This window comes from Protopterus annectens, chromosome 1.part0 (genome assembly GCF_019279795.1).
Source record: "Protopterus annectens isolate FY-2018-M chromosome 1.part0, PAN1.0, whole genome shotgun sequence".
Lineage (NCBI taxonomy): Eukaryota > Metazoa > Chordata > Ceratodontiformes > Protopteridae > Protopterus > Protopterus annectens.
Genome location: NC_056725.1, coordinates 1,626,070,262 through 1,626,091,529, shown reverse-complemented (window position 1 = coordinate 1,626,091,529; position 21,268 = coordinate 1,626,070,262). Strand labels below are relative to the sequence as shown.

The 21,268-nt window shown below is 35.8% G+C and overlaps 1 protein-coding gene across 1 annotated transcript in view; it reads right to left on the bottom strand.

Annotated features, from left to right (window-relative positions):
* LOC122804124 (ankyrin repeat and fibronectin type-III domain-containing protein 1-like) overlaps positions 1-21,268 on the bottom strand; it is an 828,648-nt gene that overhangs the window by 186,212 nt on the left and 621,168 nt on the right. The window lies entirely within an intron of this gene.

Genomic DNA, 21,268 nt, shown 5'->3' with positions numbered 1-21,268 from the left:
TAAATCAGAAAAAAAAAACATTTTTTTATTACCAAAGATTCGTAAGTATGTACAACCATCTCCTGTTGACCTATTGTTTCAAGTAAAGACTTTGTCACTTAACCTATATCAAATTTGTACAGCTGTGCAAAAGACCTATATCGGGCCATGTTAGTGTTATGCTTAAAGATACCCTACATTTCATGAATTATATTGTTGTTCTTGCAGGTAGTTTTCTTTGTACTTTGGGCATGAAATCATTATATATAGGTTCATAGTTTAGTACTAAGCTAACTGCCCTTGCGAGCCATTGTAAGCCTAGCCAATTATCCCTTGTGAGACTGAAACCCTGCACCTTGTGTTTGTAAGGCAAACACCTTAACCATTAAGCCACACATTTCTCATGAATTAGGTATAAAAGCACTTAAGAGTTGGTTAGTCATATGTATCCATTTGAGTTTAGGGATTTTTTGTTACAACTAACTGAAATCATTTTGACTAAGACTGCATTTTTACCTTAAGCAAGAGTGTTGCTTGCAATTTAGGGGCACAGCAATGAGAGCTTATTTTGCTCCTCTCTGTACATCATGCCTTATTTTGCTTTTATTTATTTATGATTCGAATAATACATTTTTTTTTTAATTTCATGAATTTGTGGAGACGTTACTTAGATGAATGTTAGCTCATTTGGATGGCCCTAAGGATGCACTTTCTGGATTTTTGCATTTATTAAATAGCACAGACATTGCTTTTGAATATCTGTTGTGTACAGAATGTTTTACTATATACTTCCTTGATGTAAATATCACTAGAACTATTGATGGCTATTATAACTTCAGTTTGCAGTAAACCTTTTTCAAATAACTCTTTGTTACAGGCCAACAGTTGTCATCTTCTTCACATCATAGAAAACATTCCAAAATACAATTTATGGGCATGAAGTGGATTTGCTCTACAGAGAATTTTATATTAGCAGTTTAGTAAGAATTTGCATCACAGGTTTAGACACAGATAGTATTCTGATGCAAATTTACAGTGAATCAAACAGGAGGTGGCTTTAAGGGCTAGGTCACAATTGTTATATATAAGGAACGTGCTTCTTTTGAAAATAATTTGAGGCTGATGAAAACCTTTGGTACAAATGTATCCTTAATATAGAATGTCCTACAGTCTTATTGGAATTTTTTGAAACAAGTTCTTTAATAATTTGCTTACTTATGAGTTTTTTTTTCTTACATGTAGACAAGTCTGTCTATTTTATTTTTATTTTTTTAAGTAAACATGAGAGATCCATCCATCCTCAATCTCTTTTCCCATTTTTGCACATGAGGTCAGGGTGTCACTTCAACAGTGACAATCATCCCGAGCTAAGCTTTACACCGCCAGGTGGGTAGCCCTGCTGGGGTGGTTCATCCTGTCTACTCACTCACACACACTTGCTCCTAAGGCCAATTTAGAATGTCCAGTCCACCTGCTGCATGTCTTTAGAGTGTGGGAGGAAACCAGAGCTCCCAGAGGAAACCCACACAACTGCAGAGAGGACATGCAGACTTCGCACAGAAGCCACCCCAGCCAGGAATTGAACTGGAGAACCTCTTGCTTTCAGGAAACAATGCTGACCACTGCGGCTGCCCTAAGTAAACCTGAGAGATATATGACAGTAAACAACAGCACATTTGAAATCAGCTGACCAAAGGGGTTGTCGTCATGTGGTGCCGTAGTATCTGCACTTATGAAAGTGAAATTAAGAATGCACATAGGTGTCTTAATATTAAAAAAAGCACCCATTACATGTAACACAGAATGGATAATCTATCATGTCTTTTACAGATCCTCCTGTATAGGCATGACTTCCTGATCATTTAAAGCGAGAACTGGGAAGCATTCAAGTAACATTAAATGTCATAAACATACTAATGTTCTCTTTAAACATACTTTACAACATCTGTCTACACAGTTCCACTTTATAGGTATAGATAGTTGCTACATAGAAAAATCAAATAAAATTAAATTACATGAAAGGTCAGATTATAAAGAACATTTATGGTTGGTACTGGCTGGGGCATTATTTTCCATGACTTGAATGAAATGTATGTATTGAAATGTATTATATTCATGAAATAAGTGAATATTCTTGAATGAATAACTTATTTACAATGTTTTAGGAGCTCTAGTACTTTGTGTCTTTAAAATTGCTTAACTTTGATTATGTAACTTTGATTATGTAATTGCACTGACTTTATGAGGGGTGGCCATTGTGATGTTTTTAGATAATCTGAAGAAGTTGAGGTAATCTCAGCAAACCAACCTTTTCCTTTTTTACTCTGGTACCTGCATTAAAAACGTCAATGTTTTTCAGTCCTGGGATTTTCTTGGATTGATGTGTTTGCATCCCCCAACCTTAATATTATTGCAGCTTTTTTAAATAATATTCTCAGGAAATTTTACCTTCATCTGTTCAGCATTCATGTGCAGTACATAAGGCAGAACACTTCCATCTGGTTGTTAAATATGTGCCTGTCTCAATATTCCACACTGTGCTTTTTCTCTTTGGTGAACAGAAACACCTATTGTCAGCATTCATGTACAGCCAGATACACACATTTCTGTATTACATTTACTCCATAACTTATGCAGCTTTATATGCTTCTGTACACTACACTTGCTGCAGGATACTTTGGTAACCATGCCACATTTGTAGCATGTACAGTATGCATACATGTGCCACATTGTTCGGCAAATGTATGAACTGGTTTAGATGCACATGTGCAGCCACAAAATTGCTTTAAAACAAGATTGACACAATTGTGTTCATACAATTGCATACAGACTGTTATGTCCATTATGAAACAAGTCAGCTGTTTGTGAAATATTTTATGGCATCATTGCCCTTCTTCAATGTCACATTGCACTGTCAGCAGTTACAGTCCAGTCAGGACTTCTAAGATGACTGCACACTAATCAACACCTTAATTTTAGATGCCCCTGTGTGAAAACAGAAACTGAGAAAAGGGAACCAGTGAAATTATCATTTTGGGCAAAATTAATTTGCTGGATAATAATACACTACCTGCATGCCAGTAAAGACATTTAGAAAACCTGAAAGAAAATCAACCAGATAAAGGAAGAGAAAACACTGGCTGTGAAGAATAATTCAGCAAAAATCAATGCAAGTTTCAGCTTTGCTGCAAGAGATAACTTCCTTTAATTTAGGGGAAAAATAAATCACATGTACTCAGAGGTGATCAAAATAAATTAAACATTGCAGGAATATATCAAGTCAAATAATAAAAGACTGGAAAAACAGAATAATTTTACCTAGCTATTCAGATGAACTGATAAAACAGCAACAATCAGAGAATGAAATTAAGAAAAGGCTGGCTGAATATGAAGCTTCTCAAGAAGAGTTGTTTCAAAAATTAGTAGAGTTAAAAGACAGAGCACACAAAGAAAACCTAAGATGTTCTGCACTACCAGAAAAACTGTGAGGAACAGAGTACATTCATTTAGGAAAGCAAAAAAAAAAAAAAAAAACAACTGTACTAGTGTTAAACAGCAAGATTTGTTAAATGAAAGAGCACACCAATTGTGTACTCCAGACCAGGCCATGAGAAAGCAGCCAAGACGTATAATATTGAAAATGCTATCAGATCAGTAGAAAAAGGTGATCCTAACAAAATGGCACAGAGGTGCACTGGTAGCATTGTCACCTCACAGCAAGAGGTTTTCCAGTTCAATTCTCGGCTGGGATGCCTTCTGTGCAGAGTCTGCATGTCCTCCCTGCATTTGTGTGGGTTTTTTCCGGGTGCTCTGGTTTCCACCCATATTACATGGACATATGTCTGGAGTGTTTCTCCCTGGGCCTCCACTGAAAATTGTCTCTGTTCCATGTCAGACTTTCCCAGTAAACAAATGTTAAATAAATAAATAAAATAATAATAAATAATACGACTGTGGAAGAAAGGAAAGGTCATCAAAATCAGAGACAGCAGGGTGTTTGTAGAAAATGATTATTCACTGTACATCAGGCAGTAGAGAAGCAAATTTATCCCAGCAATCAGGGAATGTTGAGAGGCAGGTGTAGGATTCAAGCTGCCTTCAGAATATTTTTTCATAACATTTTTGGATGCAGAACAAGCTAAGGAGGAAATAAAAAAAGGTTATAAAAAAAAACAAAAAGCAAGCCAGCAAGCAGAAGAGAATTCTGCTTCTCATTCTTCTGAAAATAACGTTTATAGAGAGACTTTGTCAATGAAAGGTTTTCCATTGTTCCAAAGGAAAATGCTTGAGAGACAGAAGAAAGCACAGGAGCTGACTAGAAGAATCCGCAGTACCTTGGACGTAAACCAGAGTCTGGGTTGCAAGTGACAATGATCAAGAAGAAGGACAGCAACACTACAATTGGGAAATAAATGGGAGACTATAAAAAGTCAATCACATTTGTGAAATATGGCTGTGCAGGAAAATGTGTCTTGAGAAAGACTGGAGTTTTGTTGACTTTGTTAAGCTTATGGGTGGACTGTAAAGCATGTACCCCCTCTTTATGTCATTAATGTTTAGAAGAACACTAAAGGAAAAATAAGTGACTATAAGTAAACAACTTGTGATCCTATTAGCATTTATATAAACTATTTCATGTTATAGAAACTGCTTGTTACATTGCAAAGTAGTTTTGTATAGGGTGCAATCAGGGGTATCTTAAATATGTATGTTTGGATCTTTTCAGTGACTGTTATATAAATATTATTGGCATGACAAAATATCTAGTGTCTCTCTACTTAGGACAAAGGGGGTAATTATATATATATCTTCAACTCATCTTTAACAAATGTATAAAACCACAGTAGTAACATATCCTTGGAACCACAATGACAAAAGACCAATAATGTTGTATTCTCCAAACGTCTTTTATTCCACAATAAATAGCATAAAATCTCTTAGCACCTTGGCCGTATCCAGCCTTTACAGAGTAAAAGTCTCATTCATCAAGTTCTCCTTTTATACACATAGCATTACTTAAGTAATCAATTATATCCAATTATCTTAAAATCAATGCAAAAAACTTTTTCTTAAAGCTAAACTATTTTTAAACAAAGCTTTGCCAGTTGCATTCCTTATTTAAACCATTAGGTTGTATAGTGTTATATTTAATAATAAAAATCAATTCTTTTTTCCTAAGTAAGTGTTTTAACATTTTCTCACTGGCAAAATATTGCAAAACCTGTTCCAAAACTGTTGCTTTTAAATTCTTAGCATCTCCCAAATGTACTTTATTGAAATGTTCCGCTACAGGACTTATAACCTTATTTTTCTTAATGTCCCTGATATGTTCTTTTATTCTTTCACTTAAACTCCTTTTGGTTTCACCTATATAATAATTTCTACAAGAGCATCCTATAGCATAAATAATTCCCCTACTCGCACAAGAAAAAATTCCTTGAGTTTCAAACTTCTTGTCATTTATTTTTTCAAAAGTTGGCACTGTGAATTGGCAAATCAAACATTTTCCACACGGAAAAGTTTCTAATCCTGTTAGACTTTTAGTAATTTTTTTCTTTTGGTTTACTGTATTTGCTATGAACCAGAGAATCCTTTAAATTCCATCCTGTCTGAAAGGAAAATTTTAATTCTATTTGTGAAAGTGAAGACACTTCTCTTTTTATATGTTTCCAATATCCTTTTAATAATTCATTTAACCTATCTGAAAAAAGGGTGTATTTAGTAACAAAAAATTATGAACTATCCATTGATGTTTTATTTTTACAGTTTTCTAAATTTTTGTTATATAAATTTCCACTAATGACTTTGGAATTTCCATAGATTTTGGCATAACTATCTAACACTATATCTTGTTTATAGCCCTTCCTTGAAAAATATATCTATGGCTTTCTCAGCTTCCTTCCATGATTCATTTTTATCACTACATAGTCTTTTTAACCTTAGTAATTCTCCATACGGAATAGAATTAAAGTATGAGATGGATGACAACTAGTGGCATGCAGCATCAAGTTGGACTGATTAAACTTTCTATGTATACTAGTTTTAATCCTGCTTTTCGTTTTTACTTCTAAAGTAATATCCAAAAAATTTACCACTAGTCCCACTTGTGCCCCATCAAATTGAATTTCATATTCATTATAGTTTAGGTACTGCAAAAATTCTGGTACCTTTTCTTTGCCCTCCCGGCATACAAATTTAAGATTGTCTATAAATCTAAAATATTTTATGACATGACCCCTATAAAAAGTATTTCTATATATGTGTATGCTTTCCACTAGACCAATAAACAAGTTTGCATACTCTGGGGCAAAATCTGCCCCCCATTGCTGTACCCTTATTTTGTCTATAATAGGCTCCCTTCAAATTCAAAAATATTTGTTAGACAAAAATATATTAGCTCTTTGATATAATGAGTTCTAGGATTGTCACCCAGAAAATATTGTATTGCCTCTAAGCCATAATAATGTTGTAAACTAGTGTACAGGCTAACCACATCTACTACTACAAAGTACATTTCTTCCATCCATATGATATCTTCTATCTTTTTCATAAAGTCAAAATAATCTTTTATATAAGATGGAAGTTTTAACACTTCTTTTAACAAAAATTAATGTAAAAAGCAGCTCAAATTATGAGTAAAATAGCCACTCGCTGATACTATTGGACGTCCTGGGGGGTGTTGTAAATTTTTATGAATTTTAGGGGCACAAAAAAATCTAGCTACCACATTCTCTTTACTTACAAATTTTGTTTTTCACATCATTAGTTGTAAAATAGTGCAATCTAACCCCCTTGTCCAACAACATCTGAAAATAATGCTGTGCTTGAATCAAAGTATTTACATTCACTTTACTATACACTGATTCATTGTTTAAATGTTGCATGCACATGTCACAATAGTCCAAAGAGTTCATGACTACCAGCTTGCCCTCCTTATCAGAGGGCTTAAACACTATTTTGTCATTAGTGCTTAATTGTTTTAGCTTCATCCATTCCATTTTAGTCAAATTATATTATTTTTGTGATCTTAAAATCATCTATTTCCTTTTCCAATATTATATTAAGAGCACTATGGAAACACTGTATATACATATTCTTAAATGGAGGCATGAAAGTACTTTTCACAGATATTTTAGTCATATCTAGGAGACTATAAGCATTACTGTTCCAGAGTCACAAGAATAAAAACTACAATCACTACATGAATCCGTTTCCACTTCTGGAACATTTGTATTCTCAAAAACAAAATTATGAAACTAGTCCGTTAAATGCATTTTGCATACTAACTTAAATATTTCACCCTTTAATTCATATAATCTAGGTAGAACTGTTGGTATAAATTTTAAACCTTTTTGCAAAACTAACATTTTAACTTCATCAAACAAATAGATTAACAACATACTAGTCTGCATTAATGCATTCTACCTGTTTAGTTAGTCCATTTGTTTTGTTTATATCTACCCTGGCCCTGGTCTCTATAATTGTCCTGTCCCTGCCAGATTCATTTTCTGGCCCCATTTCCCTGGGCCATTAAGCCTCAAAATGTCCTCCAAATGGACTCGACATTATTGGGTCTAGGTAAACCAGGATATTCCTGGTCTTTTAACTCCTCTTCTTCCATAGAAGATGCCCCGCTTTTACCCAAAAGGAAACTCTGGTTTGTACATTGACCATATGTTTCTTTATCTGTTTGAAAACTGACATTGCGCCATTTGGACTGCTGATTGGTTGAAAGCACAAAAGCCTTCTTTTGTTAATAGTCCCTTAAGTCTCTCTGAAGTTTAATTTTTTTCAGATTAATAAGTTCTTTCTCATAGGAAGAAAGACGGTCATTGATGCTTCCTAAAAAGGATTCCAATGCTGAGTTTGATGTTATCTTGACTACCTCATCACATAACTTCTTTGTTTCCCTCAAAGTTTATTTCTTTTGAAGCTGTCTTTTTCTGTTAATAAAGACACACATTCAGTACTACAACGATGAGCTGCTGCTATCCACCTCTCTTGAAATTTTTGTTCTAGTTCTTCCGACAGTTCAAAGGGGGTAGAAGGACTTTTAACAGCTCAAAGTCCATGTGGTGTTATTTGCAATTCTTGATACCTCTGAAGACTATTTATATTTACATATACATGGACATATATCTGGAGTGTTTCTCCCTGGGCCTCCACTGGAAATTGGCTCCTTTCCAAGTCGGACTTTCCCAGTAAACAAATGTTAAATAAATAAATAACATAATAATAAATAATACTACTGTGGAAGAAAGGAAAGGTCATAAAAATCAGAGACAGCAGGGTGTTTGTAGAAAATGATTATTCACTGTACACCAGTCAGTAGAGAAGCAAATTTATCCCAGCAATCAGGGAATGCTGAGAGGCAGGTGTGAGATTCAAGCTGCCTTCAGAATATTTTTTCATAACATTTTTGGATGCAGAACAAACTAAGGAGGAAATAAAAAAAAGGTTATAAAAGAAAACAAAAAGCAAGCAGAAGAGAATTCTGCTTCTCATTCTTCTGAAAATAATGTTTATAGAGAGACTTTGTTAATGAAAGGTTTTCCATTGTTCCAAAGGAAAATGCTTGAGAGACAGAAGAAAGCACATGAGCTGACTAGAAGAATAAGCAGTACCTTGGACGTGAACCAGAGTCTGGTGTTGCAAGATGAAAATGATGAAGAAGGACAGCAACACTAAAATTAGGAAATAAATGGGAGACTATAAAAAGTCAATCACATTTGTGAAATATGGCTGTGCAGGAAAATGTGTCTTGAGAAAGGCTGGAGTTTTGTTGACTTTGTTAAGCTTATGGGTGGACTGTAAAGCATGTACCCCCTCTTTATGTCATTAATGTTTAGAAGAACACTAAAGGAGAAATAAGTGACTATAAGTAAAACAACCTGTGATCCTATTAGCATTTACATAAACTATTTCATGTTATAGAAACTGCTTGTTACATTGCAAAGTAGTTTTGTATAGGGTGCAATCAGGGGTATCTTAAATATGTATTTTTGGATCTTTTCAGTGACTGTTATATAAATATAGTGGGCATGGCAAAATATCTAGTGTCTCTCTACTTAGGACAAAGGGGTAATTATATATATCTTCAACTTATCTTTAACAAATGTTGGAAAAATGACATTGTACCTAATAACGAAATTGCCTTGTGTTACCCCGTACATAAAAAGGACATTAAGTATATAATTAGTAATTATAGACCCATAAATTTAACCTTCTTGGTTGGAAAGTACTTTGAAAGGTATCTATTGAAGTGAATAGATAAGTCTGATTTTAAGTTATCTGTTATGGACATTGAGCAACATGGTTTCATAGGAAAAAGATCTAATGTGCGTAATTTAGTGTGCTTTTTATGATCAGATAATAATGGCTTTGTTTATGGATTTGTCTCTAGGTATGATGTTTTTGAACCTTGCCATAGCCTTTGACATACCTCTCAACCTCTTAGCACATGAAATCTGTTCAAAACCTAATAATGGAGGGATATAGGCCCCAAAATAGGGACAGATTTTTAAATATTGCTCTTTTAAACTTAGAAAGTTGCTAGAATAACAGGATTTCTGTTAGCATGGGTTTTGTGAAGGATAAGAAATCTGAAACTGAAATGTATGCCATTATTTAGTAACTTTAATACTTATTGATTTGCCATAAAAAACACAAATTTTTGAGGAATGACCAAAACATGGGGCAAAAATATGAACATTCTGCAAAAATTTGGACAGTTGGAAGCTATGGTCTTTGATTGCCTTCTGTTTCATTCTATCCAGAAATATTTACTTGAATCCAGTATAAACTGCTATATTGTTGCATTGTTAGATGGATATAATTAGCATTCAGACTATCTGCCTGTAACATCTGGTGTCCCTCAGAGGTCAGTTGTGGGTCCTATGTTATTTAACTCTGCTTTTTCTAGTGTTCCAAGGAATGCCAAATTTTGGGTATACAAATATGTTGATGACTGCAAAATTGTTTTTGTAATAAAAAAAAAGTCTCGTACTGAAGATCTTAATATGTATCTAAAATTCTTAAGCAAGCGGTCTTTGGATACTGGATTCAAATTCAGTTTGGACAAGTGTAAAATCATGTATTTCTCAAAGTTTAAAGATTCCCTGTTTACTTGGCAAATTTACAGCTTGAAAAGGTTAAAGAATATAAAGACCTAGACATTACAATGGTATCAAAATTATCTTTTAGTAATCATATTAAAAGTTATTGGTAATAAAGCAATCAAATATACCGGGTTATTTGCTAATAAACCTTTTAACAAGAAATAAGAATTGTTTGGTTACTGTGTATAAAACATACATCAGGCCTGTTACTGAGTATAATAATACATTCTGCATATATTCCTGAACGCAAGTAAAAAATCTTAGAAGACGTACGAAGGAAATTTAAAAAGAGAATTCTGTCGATTATCACTTTAGACTTTGAACTAAATGTAAACATTTGAAGATGTTTTCTTTCTGTTATAGATATATTTGGGGTAAACTTATGTTGGCATATAAAATATTTAATGACTCTGTTTCACAGTTCATGTATAATATAGACGTTTTTAATTGCCCAAAGACATATAAACTTACAATGCGAAATGTGTGAAAAAATTGGGAAGGTGTAATTTTGAAATTCATATGTTACAGGCAAAATTACAAAACTGTGGAGTAATTTTTCCATTTGGTTTAGACAGTCTGCAAGTCTGGGGAACTTAAAAAGTAACTTATACACATGGGCTAGTGAAAAGATTTTGTTCCATTCCTTGAAGAATCAGTGTTCCTTGATGGACGAGAGGCCTGAACACTGCTGCTGAACTTATAAACTTATATAAAATATATTAAACAAGTGATTGTTCATAGTTGTAAGAAATACAGGTTTTACAGCATAATAAGGTAAGAAAGGCTGGACAGAAGCAAGTTTAAGTAAAAGATATGATCTTGGGCTGCTGGGGTGGAGCTGGAGTATGAAATTCATCCATCCATCATCAACCCCTTTTTCCTATTTTGCACATGAGGTTGGGGTGTCACTTCAACAGTGACAATCATCTTGAGCCATGGTTTACACCACTGGGTGGCTAGCCATGCTGCATTAGGTCATCCGTACCACTCACTCAAACACACACTCACACCTATGGCCAATTTAGAGTCTCCAATCCACCTACTACATGTCTTTGGAGTGCGGGAAGAAACTGGAGCACCTAGAGGAAACCCACATGACCACAGGGAAGACATGCAGACTCTGCGCAGAAGGCTCCCCAGCCAAGAAATGAACAGGAGAACCTATTGTTGTGAGGTGACAGTGCTAACCACTGCACCACCGCGACTGCATTGATGGATGGGTGGAGTTAAGATAATTCCCTTGTTTTTGCAAGGGTGGATGTCTATATTAATGTCATGACTAAAGCTGTACACAAGTTTTTTTTGTGAGCAGAAAGGCATGAAATGCTATGTTTCATACTTCTGCACAGGTACTAGCTTGTTTTTTTTTTCCATTCGCAAATGCTGTCTGTGGGTGACAGGAGAATATTGTATATTGTGTTCTGAGTGAAATTTCCTGCATGCATCTGCAGAGTTGTTAGTTCCTTTTTTCATTGTTGACTACTTTTACATGGAGTTGAGCTATCTGCAGGTGCAAGTGATTAATCCTGAGAGTTCTGAACATTCTCTGCTAAGAGAAATCCAACATTTAAAGGTGCAGTGGCAAACAGTTCAGTTAAAAACTAAAGTCTGAAATTTTGGGAGGTAAATGAGATAGTATCCTCCCTAACAGTCTTAATAATTTAATGTATTTAATAAAAGAGTGCCCAGTTTTATTTAAATGAGACAGTGCACTCTTTTATAGGGCTAGAAATTAATGTTTTCTGAAAGCATGCAAGCTGTTTTTCACATCTGGGCGGGGAATGGAGCTAACAAAAGAACAGACTGCAATAAGATTAAGCGGGAACTTTGTCTGCAACATATGTTTTAGTATGGGTATCATTAATTTTAGATTAGGTAATGCCTGTGAGTGCAGCTATCAATTTGGGATAATTGTTCCTATCTAGAGAGTTAAATTTCAGTGGTTGAAAATGTACATACATTTGTGTGTTTGCTCTAAATTATTAGGAGATGAAATTGTTCTTAAATTGTTTTTAGTTTTTTTTTTTTGTTTGATGGTTTTAATTAAAACAAAAAGTCATGAAAAAGCTGATATAGGTTCATATGGGGATGACAAAAAATAACTGTATAAAAAAGTCTGTCAAGCAGTGTTTGCATGTCAGACAGACACTGGAAATACACATTAAAACTGTCTTGTATAATAGGTGAGAACAATAGCTTTTTAACATAATGGTTACTCTTTCTACACTATCTTGGAATGTGAATGGCCTTACAGATACAGACAAAGAGTGGTGAATTATATTATAAAATTCAAAGTGCAATAGCAATAATGAGGAGACACATTTGGAAATAAATGAACATGTTAATTTGACAAATAGATAATTTCAGGATGAATGTTTAGCAGAATATTGTGCACAAAGGGAATGGGGCTTAATAATGGTGATTACTAGAGGGGCTCCAATAGTGATAGAAAAGAAAAAAGACAGTAATGTTAGAGTTGTGGTAGTCAGAAGCTATTGGCAAGGGAGGATGATTATGCCGCCACCAAAACCTGCTGGTATAGAGATTAAGATTTTTTTGGGAGAAATAATCACTTACGGGGGGAGACTAAAAATTTTATTTGAATTAATGTGAATGTATCAGAGGACCTCAGAAGGAAAATATAAGAAATTTTCTGTCTGAACTCAGAATTTACATATTATTCCCCAATGTGCAATAAATGGGCATGGCTGGATAGAATTTATATTTTACAGGAACATACATATTTAATTAACAACTTCAACACACATCCAATAACTGTTTAGATCATGCACAAATAAAAACAAAGATAACATTTCAGAGTAATGAAGTAATAATAAGACACTGGAGGTATCCTTTCTACCTGTTAAAAACAGAGGAATTCAAGAAGAGGGTACTGGAAATTTTTGAGAGTTAATACAGAGGATGGACATTTCTTCAGAAGGGATAACTAGTGAGTGGGATAAAATTTTAATAAAGTTGAAAATAAGGTACAAAAAAAGAGAAAGAGATATAGTTAAGAGGTATTAGGAATTATTTAGAGGGGCTGACAAAGGTTAAGGTATTGCAGAATAAGTGGAATCTCATATAATAAGAAGAGAAGCAACTATCATGCTAAAGAGAAAATAAGGGAATATTTAGATTATATGCATGAGTTCAGAAAGATTGCTGTTAAGCAACTATTTTTTTTATTACAACTCCAGATCACAAAAACTTTTAGTGCAAGAACTTAGACAACAGATGGTAGAAAGGAATATTGCCAGATTCAGGGAGCCTATGACAAGAAAAATAATTAGAGATTCTATAGCAGTATTGCAGATATTTTGGAAATTTGATGACGATTTGTATAAAACAGAGGAATGTGGAATCCAAATGGAAATGTTTATGGAAGGGGTAATTATGCCAGGGCTAGCGGACGATGAGGCTGAAGGACTAATAGCTACAATAAGAGGAGATCAGATAAAAATGGTGATGTATAAATAATCAGTGGGGAAGTCTCCAGGAACAAATGGTATTCCTGTGGAAGTTTAGAAGGAAGAAGGGAAGAATGTGATAAAGATCTGGAAGATTTTATTTAATGGTATTTTAAAAGTAGGGGAAGCACCAGTATCTAGTACTGAGTGCTGGTGGTATTATCCAAAGAGGTTAAAGATACATCAGACCCAACTTCATATAGACCCATTTCAATTTTAAACCATGATTATAAAGTGCTTATGCCTATACTAGCTAAAAGAATGGCAAAGTTGTTATCAAAATTGATAGGTATGGATCAATCTGGTTTTGTGACAGGTATGCAAATATTTGACAACATTAATAAAACAATAATGATCCAGATGGAAGCAGAATGTAACAAAATGTCACTGTTGTTGGTGGGTCTTGATATAGAGAAAGCATTCAGCAGATTAAGCTGGGATTTTATGATTAGGGGAATGGAAATATTTGCATTCCCAGTTACAGTAATAAAGTTAATTAGGAGGATATATGAAGGATTAGAAGCAAGAATTATAGTGGGAGGGTTCCTCTATTATAAATTTTGTTTGAACAGAGTAACCAGGAAGGGGTGCCCTTTTTTTCTCTTTGTTATTTGCTTTATATTTAAAACTATTGGCAAAGAAAATAATGGATTCAGAAATGTGAGGATATAATTGGTATGGTAATAATGAAAACTTGGTTTTATTTGCAGATGATAATATTTTCTACTTGATAAATCTCAAAAAGGAAATTCAGTGTTGTATAACATTTTGAGGCAGTTTACAGTATTTTAACACAAAACTTAATGAATATAAAGCAAAGGCTATAGCAGTAAATTATGCACCCACAAACAAAGTAGTTCAGGAATACCCATGTTTATGGGGACACAATAAGATGAAGCATTTAAGAGTATGGATTAAAAAACCTTCTGTTATGGCAGCTAAGGATATGTGGGAAGAGACTAAACAAAATATAATACAAAAACTGTGAAACTGGAAGCTCTTGTTTGTGGATATAAATAATAAGATGCAAGCAGTAAAAATGTTTTAGTTCCTTTAGTTTTATGTACAAGTCATGCATAGGTTCATAGGTAGGCTCATAGGTAGGTACTAGGCTATTGGCCCAAGGACCTAATTAAGCCTAGCCAACAAGATTCCCTAGCTTACGCCACCCAAGAAAGTTATTTTCCTGTGCCCTTGTCGAGCAGAGCCACAGAAGTGATCCCCAGGGTGTATTTCTTATTTCCCATCCACTCATCAAGATTTTTCTTGAAGAGTGCTAATGAAGAACTTTGCTTGACATAGATAGGTAGCTTGTTCCAGAGTATGGGAAGTCTCTGGGACAGGAATCCATCCCTCCAGCATGTCCTGTTTATTGTGGTGACAAGGTTTGGGTCCCTAGAGTGTGTAACTTGGAGGGATTGGGATTTCTTTAGGTGTAGCATGTCCAACAGCTCTGGGTTTGACATAGCTTTATATGTTATGCAGAGATCACCTTGGAGTAGGTGATATGCTACAGGGTAAAGCTGGAGTTTTTTGAGACATTCAGTGTAGGGCATCTGTCTGAGGCCAGTAATCCTGTTTGTGAGGTACTTCTGTGGCCTTTCCAGCTGCTGCAGATTTCTTGTGCGGTACATTTCAAAAGGGGCGTTGTACTCTATAATGGGCCTAATGATTGTCGAGTAGAGGAGAACAATGACCTCTTTTTTTCCTGGATGAGAACCCTTTTGTGATGTGGTGTGCCATGTAGAAGGATTTCCTGACTACTGTGGAAATGTGATTATCAAAGGAGAGACTACTGTCCACCTGGGTCCCAAGGTCTCTTATCACACATTTGACGTTAAGTAGACTGCTGCCTATGTGGTAGTTCATGGGTACAGAGTTTTTACCAAAGGGGATGACAATGCACTTTTTGACATTGAGCTTGAGGCCATTGCTCTGACACCAGGCATCTGTCTCAGTGAGGCCCTTCTGTAGGCTGTCCACATCATTTGGGGACTCGACTATGGCTCCTAGTTTGCAGTCATCTGTGAACTTCATTAGCCAAAGGCCTTCTGTGTTAGCCTGTATGTCAGAGAAGTAGATACCAAACAGGAGAGATCCCAGGACTGAACCCTGTGGTACTCCACTTGTAACTGGTTTGAAGTCAGATTTGGAGTCTGCAACTTTTACAGTGTAGGTTCTGTCAGTGAGCCATTTGGCAACCCATCTTGTGATGTAGGGCTTTATACCTGGTTTAGAGAGTTTAGCTATAATTCCAGAATGGGGGATAGTGTCGAAAGCCTTGGCGAGGTCAAGATATGCTGTGTGAACCACCTTACCCTCATCTACGGCTTTGGTAACTGCCTCATAGAAGTTGATTAGGTTCAGGAAGCACGATCTGCCTTTCACAAACCCGAACTGGGTGGGGTCCAGAGTTTGAAGGTTACCGATGTCTTTGTTTATGAGTTCCATGATGATCAAGTGGTGGTTCCCCCTTTGTGGAGTGGGATAACTGTTGTTGTGCACCATTCAGAGGGCACAAAGCCTGATGTGAGGCTATGATTGAATATGGTGCTTAGGTGGGGAGCCAGTTCGTTCTGAAGTTCGTGTAAAATGCAGCCTGGGATGTTGTCCGGTCCCATGAATGCTGTGTTTTTGGCTTTAGAGAGTGCAGCTTTTACCTGCGTAGTTGTGATTACAGGGACTCTGCATTCTTCCTGTATAGATATGGGCCCTTTAGGGGGTGAGAGGGGGGTAAAGTTAGCACTGAACCTATCTGCCAGGATGTTGACAATATCAGTTGGTTTTGTAATTTTCGTGCTGTTGTGCTGTAATTCAGGACAGATCTGGGTGTTGCCATTGAGATTCTTGACATAGCTATAGAATGCTTTGTGGTTGTCCCTAGAATCAATGGCGATTTTGTTTTCCTAGCTAGCTTTGGAAGAACTTATAAGGGATCTCCGCTTCTTATTGAGGCTGACCGGGGAGCTCCTCCACTCATGGGATTTTACTCTCTTTTGCAATAGTTTCTTCCTTCTGTTGTAGAGTTTTTTTTATGGCAGGGGACCACCAAATTGGCTTCTTTTTTTTTGGAGGATAGCGTATTGGTTTTTTTTGGGATAGCATGATCCATGCACTCGTGTAAGTGCTTATAGAGTGTATTTGTGTAGGATCCAGCAGTTGTAACTGTATTGTCCATCTGCTTGGGTATCATGAAGTTTGCCACTTCTCTCTTAAGAAGCATGAAGTTAGCTTTTGAGAAATGTTTTACCATGGTTTCCTTAATGGGGGGGTGGGGGCGGGAAGTGGATATCTAGGATGCTTAGCTTATGGTTGGATCTGACCAACAAGGAGTTTAATTCAGGTGTGGAACACCGGTCACTCATGTTGGTAATGACTAGGTCTAGGATATTGTTGCCCCTGGTGGGGGTGTGGATATTTTTATCAACTAGAGGAGAAGGTGTGGACAATCATTAGTAAAGAGATGAAAGAGTTTATCTTGTAGGGGAAGTGGGCAAGAGATAAGTGGGATAAGCTGATTCTCCCAATAGAACAAGATAGTTTAGAATTATCTGATTTGAAAGGCTATTTTAGAGCTACTCAGTTAACACTCGTATATATAACACAAGTTATATAATATAATTCAAACTGGAAAGGAATGATGATGAAGCAGGGGAAGAGGTTCAAGAAATAATGAGAGAGTGGGATCTGTGGGATTTTGGATGCCGATTTCTTGTGGAGAATATTAACAACCATGCAGAATATTTTATTCATAAATTTGCAGAAAGTTTTGTAACAACTAAGCCAACAAGTAAATGCAGAAATTACATTTTGCCACAAGGGATTACTCCATGTTGGGGTGCAGAAAATAGGCAAGAGCTGGCTGGAATTTACTGGAGAAAACTGGCAAAAAATCAAGGTATTGCGAACAAATAATTAGACAGGGAAAGGTCATAGAGTGGGGTGAGGCCAAGAAGAAGTTTGGACTGCAGATTGAAGACTTCCTTCCCTATCAGGGATTGATATCAAAGAGAAAGTGATAGGGGAATCCTAAGTGAAAGACCTGATCTAGTAGAGTTATTAGCTAAATATAGAATAGATGTTGCTGTGAAAAGGGGGATAATTAGTATGATATATAAAATATTACACAATAGCTATAAGAATATATCCGAAGTTTGAAAAGATTGGGAGGAGAGACTGGAAAACAGTTTACATGGCAACAATGGGAGGACATATGTATGGCTCCCAGGTATGCAAAAAAAAGTCTAGAAGGTTTAGGATTTTTACTTGAAAATGTTTGCATAAGTATTTTTATATGCCAAGCACACTTCAAAGAACATGTGTTTTGGGAGTGTAGTGAGCTGCCAGGCTTTAAAAATTCCCTGTATTTATTTTTATATTTCTGTCAGAAATATTGGGGAAACAAATGGCTGTAACTATGGAAATGTTTCTTTTGAGTTAGGACACAGGATCTGAATTCCCTAGATATACTAAGGCCTTATTAAGTTTAATTCTATTGGCTGCCAAAAAATACATTAGAAAAAAGGATACTTTTCCGTTAAACCCCTACCACTTCGCGCTGCTATGTTTTGCCGCTATTTTGTCGGCACTTTGGATTGCCTTCTTTCCTACACCACTGACGAAGATGAAAAAAAGAAAACACACTGCTAGAGTTGGTCAATTGTCCAGATTTTGGAGGGGTGCACTAACTTGTTCTCAGACTTTTGCACCATCCCTCCTAAAATTGGGAATTATTTTCAGAAATTCTCAGACATCAGTAACAGTACTTAAAAATTGCTACTAATGTGGGGCCTTCTTCCTAATTATTTTGGGCTTTGTCTTTAACTCAAGATGCAAAAGTTGACAGGTGGTAAGTGATTTCTTTAATTACAATGGCATATAACAAGAAACCTGTACACAGTATACACTGTGTAGTTTACATATTCAGTTTACATATTCATAGTCACTTTTTTGAAAATATGTAATTTAGCAAGACATAAATATGTCCCAGATGGGTGAAAGCGAAGGTAAAACAGACTGCTACAGAGATTTCTCCTTTGACCAGTTACGGCAGTATAATATCTTATGCCCTTTAATATACAAAACGAAGAAAATGTGCTTCATTTCTAAACTCTAAATTAAGTGGAACACAAATATGCTCATCTGATTACATCTCACCTTCCTTCCTCTACTGCACCTCAAACATGAAAGAGTACTTAATTAAGCACATTGAACATCAATTCTACTGTACACTTTGAGTTGTTAGTCATTTAGCCAGCCAAATGACCATCTATCGTTCATTCCCTGAAGAACCAGCTTAATAAGTCATCTGTCTAAAACGGGGTCCAGACACTTGTGAAATCAAGACAGGAGACACCCACTCTTTCAGTCTTTCATTTTCACTTCAAACAGTTAAAAAAGCATTTTAAATCTGCTTGCAAAGGACCTCTTGCTGCAAAATAAAACTCAGTTTTACTACTAATATCCAGGTATCACTTTTTTCCTTTACTAAACTGTTGAATTAGGGTTTCCAGACTTGCAGAATAGTGGCAAAACACAGCAGTGCAAAGTGGTAGGGGTTTAACGGAAAAGTACTGAAAATAGAAATCAAACGCTAAACTAACTCTATTTGAAGTACTGAATATTATGGAAGAGATAAAGGAACTTGGAATTGGACCTTTAGAAAAAGGAAGGAGCAAAGTACATAGAAATAAAAGACATTTGTGGGAACAATAAATACAAAATAAGGTTTATGAGGAGGGAGGTTTAACTGAAGGCCGGAATTATTGTAATTTATGTAATGGCCTAAATGAGAGTTGTTGCAAATAAAACATGTATATGGAATGTTTAACTAATGCAAATGAAAAATTATAATATGCTTTGGTTTGTTTTCTATTAGTGTATGTGTGCCTAGGTCTTATTTAATAAGTCAGTAAAGCTGTAAAGCTGTTTAAAAAACTTTGCTACACAATGTTCCAGTTTTGCTCTGAGAAACTAATTCAGTTAAATGTGGAGTGGAATTTTTTTTTTAGATGTGTAGGTATTTCAATAAAGTAAATGTAGTAAAAAAAAAAAAAAAACAATTGCAGTCCACACAACCAGCATATAACCCTGCACAATATGCCTGTAACATATCTTTTATGGCTGCTGTTAAAGTCTTACTGCACACACACACACACACACACACACACACACACACACACACACACACACACACACACACACACACACACAGTCATTTGCTGCTTTGCATAATGAAAACATTATTGCTTGCCATACTCTGATATCCAATATAAAATACCTAATAAGTTATAGTAATGCACAGATTACATAAGTGACTATAAATGTACTGCATACACCTTCCACTGTTACTCTACAAATGTTAAATTACAATAGAAATATCACATATGTTGTGACCATATGCACATCAGTTTTCATACAACTATGTTAAGTAATTTACTTGCCAAAATGAATACTGTATTTTATCAACCCCCTGGGCAAATGCCTGGTACAGTTTTCTACCCTGCCAAATGTCAGTGCAATACACACTTTTAGGTATTTAACAAATGCATTCATGATGATGCCATCTGTACTATCTGCACTGCACATGAGCAGGTAGGTGATGTATTGGAACAACTTCTTGTTGACATATGCAGCCTCTTTTGGTGGTACTGGCGTCCAGATGCCAGCACAAATAATGTCTATTGTGCCTAATTTCTACACCGTGGTGCAGACTTCTTGAAGAATCAATGAGTGTTGCCCATGTGTCACAACATTCTAGCAAGGACTGTATGTAAAATCCTGCATATGAGTGACTGGGAGACATCTATTCTGCCATCACCTTGTTGCTGAAAGCCTCATGTAGTCCAAATGAAAACGGCTGTGCAAACCTTGGCTTTTTGTTGGAAGGGTCATGTCAGATGCCCTTTAGGAATAATGCTGCTATGACACATACAGTGTAGAGCAGTAAACCATACAGCAGCCCACAACTTATCACTCCATGCCTCTGCATTGTCTATTATCTGTGAATCCTTTGTACATCTGTGGCAACCTTTTATGGTTGAAGGCAACCCAAAGAAAGACATCAAAAGTAATAATTTCTATGAAGAGAGATACAGTATAAAAATACATACCATGGAGTGGAGATTTTTAACCTAAGTTATGGGAAGGGAGGAGCTTTTACAGGAGATGTTTTGCAGCTGATACTGCTAACTGAAAAATTAATTTTATTGTGCCAAAGCACTGTGCTGTTACTCTGATGCTTACTGTGATGGATATGAAATCTTCTTAAGACACTCAGTCTTGCTGGCTGGATTCTGCTGAAATCAAAGTCTGGTTATAGTTGCATTCGCAGTCTGTTGCATACAGAAACTTGCAGAATATACACTGATGAGAGAATATATTTTGCAGCACCTGTCTTTAAGAGCAGTAACCAGTAACTTTTATAATAAACCACACGTACTTCTGTTACAGGTTCAGAAAATGTTCTACTTTACTTCTCATGTAGTACAGATGTTGTGAGAGATATAACATTTACCTCGGGACAAATGTGTCCCTACCAATACCCCTAACATAACTGGATTTAATACAGACTTTATATATTTTTTAGTTAAGCACTCCCTCTTGGTTTTGGAAGGATACTGCCTTGATGACGCAAATGCTGACACATCTGTTCTTGTGCAAATGCTGATAAGTAAACTGTCTTCGAGGAAATGCCTTGTG